At 37.6% G+C, this 6,932-nt stretch overlaps 1 protein-coding gene across 1 annotated transcript in view; it reads left to right on the top strand.

Annotated features, from left to right (window-relative positions):
- Positions 1 to 4,679: 4,679 nt before the first annotated feature.
- LOC114245891 (LIM domain transcription factor LMO4) overlaps positions 4,680 to 6,932 on the top strand; it is a 174,323-nt gene continuing 172,070 nt past the window's right edge. The window contains exon 1 of the mRNA XM_089740215.1: positions 4,680 to 4,914. The gene's annotated coding sequence lies outside the window, so the exon portion shown is untranslated. The remainder of the gene's footprint in view (positions 4,915 to 6,932) is intronic.

Raw genomic sequence — 6,932 nt, 5'->3', positions numbered from 1 at the left:
CCAGTCGTCTATCGCAGCACGAACGAGGTCCATGTCAATATCGGCGGCTGCCTTAATCAAGGATGTCTTGAGTGACTCCAAATTGGGTTGAGGCTTTGAGCACGCCTTTTCCTCCAAGTGTTGCCATATCTTGTAATCTAACGGATTCAAATCTGGACTGGAGGAGGGCCAGTCTTCGTGCCGGATGAAGTCGATTTCACGCGCCGCCAGCCAGTCTTGTGTGCTCTTCGCTCTATGAGCTGGCGCCGAATCTTGTTGGAATACCCAGTGCCTGTTATTGAACATGGTATGAGAAACAGGTTCCACAAGGTTCGTCAGGACTGTATTTTGATACACAACTGCATTCGTTTTTACACCTTTCTCACAAAAATGTACCTCTGTTAAGCCCCAATAAGAAACTCCCAACCATACCATGAGCGAGGATGGAAAATGACCTCGTTGGACACGCGGAATACGGTTGCTCGCTTCTTCACTACTGTGTGCGTACACCTTATCATTTTGTTTGTTGTAGCTCTCTTCTACGGTAAAAAATTTTTCATCCAAAAAAAGAATTTCCCGATATTTTTTCCCGCGTACCGCTTCAACAAAGCGCGGCATCTCTTCAGTCTCAGGTCCATTAGACGAGCATTCAAACGATGTCCTGTTTTTCTTCGATATGCCCGAAGCCCTAAGTCTTCATTTAACACCCTTTTCACCGTGGTTCTGCTTAACCCCATCTGAAGGGCCAACAGTTTCTGCTTACGTTTGGGATTTCTTTGAATTCGCGCCTTCACAGCTTTTATCACTGCTCGAGTCCTAACAGACCGAGAGCGACCACTTCTTGACCTGTCATCTACACTAGAGTCTTCATTGTATCGTTTGATGGTACGATAAACGAATCTTTTGGTTATATTCAAATTTTTCAGTATGTTAAAAATTTGAATTGGCGCGTAACCGCAACGATGCAACGCAATAACTGCAACACGGTCTTCTTTAAGCGCCCACTCCATATTTAAAAATGAGTAAAATTCTAAAAGTATACATTTTTATTTTCATGAACAATTCGAAATTCGAATTCAATAAACTTTTTTGTGGCCAGCATTCTAAAAGAAAAGTTTTTACTGTGTGACCATACTTATGACCTGACTAGTTATATTCATAAATTTTAATAATACCATCATTACTTATTTCGCGTTATGTAATTACGAAGAATGTTGAAGGTATAGGAGAATTAACGACCAAAAATTAAAGACTTTTCAAAACCTTAATACTATTTTTTTTCTTTTTGCTAAGATGGGTGGACTAAATCACGGCTCATCTGGTGCTAAGTACTCACCAGAGCCCATAGACATTGACCACATAAATGCTGCCACCCATCGAGAAACATGAGTTTTAAGAGCCTTTATAATGCAAGGGCTGTCCTACCTTTCAAACCGAATCGCATTAATGCTTCGTGAAAGAAATAGGCAGGGCGGTAGTACCTGCCGCGCAGGCTCTGAAGACTCTCTACCACCAGTATTTATGCAATTAATGATTTTTGCGGGTTTGATTTTTATTACACGATGTTATTCCTTCACCGTGAAAAACCTTATTGCGGCTTTATTTGGAAAATTGGTATTACACTCGAACATCGACACAGTCGCATCACTCGATATGAATACACCGGGCGTTTTATCTTTTAGGCCACAATGACTTAAAAAGTGACTGGAAAGTCATGACTTTGACCAATCATGACCGGCCATTCAGATTTCAGTGCGGAAAGAGAGAAAATAAAAAAATGTAGTTTTCAATCTATTTGCGATTGATTTTCAATTAATTAGAAAATAGCAGTTGAGGAGTTTTGCGATTCAAATGAAGTCGGATTTATTTTACACACTTGTCAAATTTAGTGACTATCAACTTAACATAGCCTGGTACCAAGTTCAATAGCAATACCAAGAGTCGTCGCCTCGTTCGAGGGCTTAAATATTGATAAAATAAATATTGGAGCACGTAGCCGTGGTAAAGCGGTTGCGCTGGCAAAGACAATTCCAAAAGTTTTCGTGTTCAAATTGAAAACTCATTGGAATTGCCTCTTCATCGGACTCTGAAAGAACCGTGAATAACTGTCTGCCTCATTTTTATTCTGTTTTATTACGTTTTGAGAATACTTTTTTGCGTTGATTGAAATCAAATTAGTGTTTCACGGGTGTTTTCTTCAGGTGCAATTTGAACTGAAACTTCATTAAGCGCGTTGAGAGTAAACTTTAACTCGCGACAGATTCGTTACGGCTAGAGAGAAAAGACACAATTTAGGACGAGCGAGAGCGAGAAAATAGACAGAACGTCTCGCGAACCACTGTACCTTGGAGAGAGCGAGAAAGCGAGCCAAGTCGCTTCTCTAAAACACATTCTGTTTACGGACGTCGGCCACTATATGGCTTGTTATTAGTTTTTTATTACTTCTGTGCACTATAGGCTGTAACATATTAACTATCTTATATTTTATTTTTACCGAAACAATTAAAAAAAATCTGTTTTATATATACAATTTAAAATATATATAAATGGTGAAGAGGTCTCTTATTTGAAATTCGAATGCCATGAAACCGTACGTAATAACATCATCTTAATTAGACAAAAAATGATGTGGCGATAAATATAATATTTGAAGAGCGGGCTTAGGTCACAATGTGCGTAGTGAAGACCTTAAACCATCTCATGTGCACTAATAAATTTTAAAAGTAAAAAATTAGTTGATATTCCTAAACAATTCAACATTTTCCTATCTTTGGCTCATTACATTTTAAGGTAATGGCTTACGTGGTTTTAAGTGGGGAACTGAGAAAATAGACATCGCAAAGTAAACGCAATTCTCCACCTTGAGACATCAGGTCGAAGTCTCAATTTTTTTTGCTTATATTGGTGGCTCACAGCCCACCTGGTGTTAAATGGTTACTGCCTTAGCTAGCCTTAGCAAGAGCAGCGCTTCGCAGAATCTGACTCCGAATCGAAATCGCGACCCACTGAGAAGATTCGGTGAGAAACTCAGTATGCTGCGTCTATGGGATTCGATTGTGCATCTTGTCATGTTGTACAAAAATAAGAAATCAGAATTTTACGTCAAGATCCCCTTTATGCACAACTTTGGTTAAAAATCATCACGATCGGTATCACATACTTACGACAAAAATTAATGACGAGAATTATTTACACGAAAATCATCTCTCTAGAAGATTACAGGTACAAAATGAAAGTATAAGTCGTACCTAAAGTTTGTTTAATCTGGAAGGATTCCTAGATTCAACACCGTAGAAACTTCTACAGCAATGTAAATACGAGAATTCAGAGTCTCTCAGTTGTGGTACTTCAACCGGAAACATTATTTGAAATCGGATTTGGGTATTTGCTCGTCCGTAAGATTCATGCCTCTGTCCGGTGCTCCAATGCTCAGTCAGATATATAAACTGGATATTTTTACCGGTAATGATTCGATGGAGTTATTGAGATGTGAGGCGAGATTTTAACATACGAGAATAACGTGTGTGCGTTTTTGGAAATATTGTCATTTGATAATTCGGGCTCATAGACTTTAACAATAGTCGGGTCACAGCCAAAACGCTACCTCCCGTTGAGAACTCTTTTCAAACGACGTTGAAAAAAGGACTCGCTAACGCTCAGAAATTACCATCGAAGGAAGGACTCATTTCAGTCCACGTTCCACTGTGAATAAACGCAGTGGCACTAGGTAGCATAGATTAATTGTGCTCCTACAGCCTATGGATAGAAGCTAAATGATGGGATCATCTTGAAGAGCGTCTCGACGCATACTTTATAGAAATTTTATTAAAAACTTCAAGTTTAAACTTTTAGGGTTTTCAAGGTATCGTGGTTAATTAAGGAGTTTGAATCGAAACTCTAACAGCATCTCTATAAGAATGGGCTTCATCATCATCATCATCCTGGCAAACATCATAACAGAAGAGAAACTTCTTTATTACTTTTAGGGATGAGCTGGTAATTATCGGAGCCTTTAGAAATCACAACGTGAATGTCACCCCCCAACAAGACGTAGTTTCGAACTAGAGCTGATGATACTACTGCTGCTTCCTGAACTACTGCTTCGCAGCAGAAATAATCAAGATGGTGGTACGTTACGTACTCGCGTGGCATACAGTGGACTTCAACACCAGTAAATACCGGCTGGCGATCACAGTATGCTGGTACAATACTCACCTAATGCTACAGCAATTTTCACCTTAGCACCTAGCACCTTTCAAAGTAAGTCGACAAGAAGAGGAATTTAAATTCAATTTGCGAAGAAGTAGATGTAGAAGTAGTAGTAACTGTATTGGCTTGAGTCATAAAATGATGAAGCTCGTTCATCATACGAAGTGAAATAGATTTTTACACGGAATTTCAATAAATATTCAAAATATTGGCATCGGCATAAGGTTCCGCTAATCGTTCATGCAGCGGCCAATTTCGGCGTGAATGATTCGCCGGCGGGTGCTTTTGTGTCTTGTTCCCGATTCTAATTGAAACTATTTTGGACATAGGACAATGCGGCATTGTCCGCGTGTCCGACGGTGTTTGCTGCCTTTATTAATTCAGGTGGGCGTGGTCGCGTGTGGGCGGGTCGCGAGGCGGGGCGTGTAGTTAGGATCGTCCCAGCGGCGCAGGCCGAGCGCCGGCCGACTCTGAGGCCGCGTCGGTCCTCAGTCGCTCACTTGGTGCGACGTCTGGCACTCATCTTTGCGACGAGATCGCACTAACTTTTCAACATTGTTTACGAGTTGCTTTCGCACTACTTGCGATTCGATAAAACTTCGCGAACGAAATATCTTAAGTTGACGGTGGTGTGTGACTTCGCTGTTCGTGGTCAGCCGACTGAAGGCGGTGTAGTCTTCTTTTACCAACTTTGACAAATCTTTCACCGCCCCGCGTACACGCCAAGTAAGTTCACAACATTTTTTTTATTTATGTGGATCAAAGGTGTGTCTGCCTTTTTATATGATACTAGCGACCCGCCCTCGCTTCGCTTCGGAAACATTAAAACACACATGAAACCAAAAAAAAATATAAAAAAATAATAAAAAAAAGTAGCCTATGTTCATCAGGGACAATGTCGGCTTCTAATGGAAAAAGATTTTTTCAAATCGGTCCAGTAGTTTCGGAGCCTATTCGAAACAAACAAACAAACAAATCTTTCCTCTTTATAATATTAGTATAGACAAAGATTTTCAGATGTGACAAAAGATTATTAAGTAACAAAATTCTTCCAAATAATAAATAAGCACTTAATAGAAATATCAACGTATGTAATATTAAAAAAAAATTGTTTGATTATTTTTCTGTAACTGTAATATGTTATTTAGTGTTTCAATAAAATTATCATATTTTTTTTCATTTTAATCAATTACATAATTGATATAATATATTCTGTGTTAATTAAAGGAAAAAATATATTTTAATGCGATGAAGAAATCATATTAGTTTTTACACAAATAAAAAAAAACTAATTGGTTTTCCAAAAAAATTTGTAAATTGGTACGAAACATTAATGATAAATTACATACATCGTTGATTAAAACTAGTTTTGTGTTGAGATAAAATACTGGCTTCGTTTAAAATTCATCACGTCGGAGTTCTGTTGGTTTAAAAGACTTGAAATAATAAATTGATTCGAGTCATGATAATGCAAGATTTATACGCATTTTTAATAAGGCTATTAATTTTTTAAATTTCATAGTTTTCGAAATAAGAAGCATTAAAAGAATCATCGAATTTTCATCTTTTAAACATATCGTACCTGCTTATTAATTTATTGTTAAAATAAAAAAATCGTATTGAAATTTTGAAAATTTGTGATCTTGTAAAATTGTGTAAGATACCTCAAGAAATTGTATTTTTAAGGATATTAAATACTAAGGACACAATTTCATTAAATCATCGAAAAACTATAGTCTAGAGATCGATAACTCTTATTAAAGCAACTTTAACAGTATGCTTATGCTTCTCATGTAGAGAAATAATTTCCCGTCTATTTCATTAAATCATGAAAACTGTACAGTTGTGGTCATTGAACGCTGAGCACAGAAGAATTCATGGTTTTTTTCTATTTTCTAATCAAATACGCATTTATCTCTTTTTCTCCAATCACTTCTACGATGACAAAATAACATTGTGTAATAAAAGATAAAAAATTGGGAGAAGCCTGCACGGGTTTGTACCACCACCCTAGCGCTTTCTCTATAGCGAAACAGTAATACGTTTAGGCTTTAAGGATGAAATAGTCGCTATACTTCATTAAGATCGTGCCTCAAGATGGGTAGTAACCACTTAACACCAGGGTGGTTGCAAGTTCGCCCGTCTATATTTTATTTATTTATTAACGCAAATAAAAAATGAATTGATCAAAGCTGAAACTACGGTTTTAAAAAAGCTTATGCTATTTGAAAACGGATCCTAGCAAGCATTACGTTTGTAACTGAACCTTCTATGTGGGGTTTAGTATAATCAATAATATCTCGAGTATTACCTTCAATCACCGCGACATAGTAAATATAAGCAATAATATTACGATAAAAGGACGATGTATTGAAAAGTCAATTGAAACTGTCGTCAGCATAAATTAGAGGCAATTCAAACTGAAACAAATCAGTCGTCATTGGTGCCGTAATGTTTTCCTGTCGGCTGATAAAAATGTCCGCCCGCCTAAACCGTGTACCGCTCTAGCGGCGTCGCGACGCGCTCCCTGGAGTTCGAGCTAGGGTTGGAATTCAGCAAATCATTAAAAAAATCACAACACTAAAAATTTTATTAGAATTAATACCTTTTTTATATTAATGTGTGTGATCTCTCATAATGGAGAATCTCTCCATTATGAGAGAGAAGTTCTATTCTCCATAGAGAGAATTTCCCAATCCAAATTATTGAATATGATTCATGGTTTTAAACGAAAAAGAATCGGT

Source organism: Bombyx mandarina, chromosome 04 (assembly GCF_030267445.1).
Source record: "Bombyx mandarina strain Sakado chromosome 04, ASM3026744v2".
NCBI lineage: Eukaryota > Metazoa > Arthropoda > Insecta > Lepidoptera > Bombycidae > Bombyx > Bombyx mandarina.
This window is presented reverse-complemented; position numbering and strand designations above follow the sequence as displayed.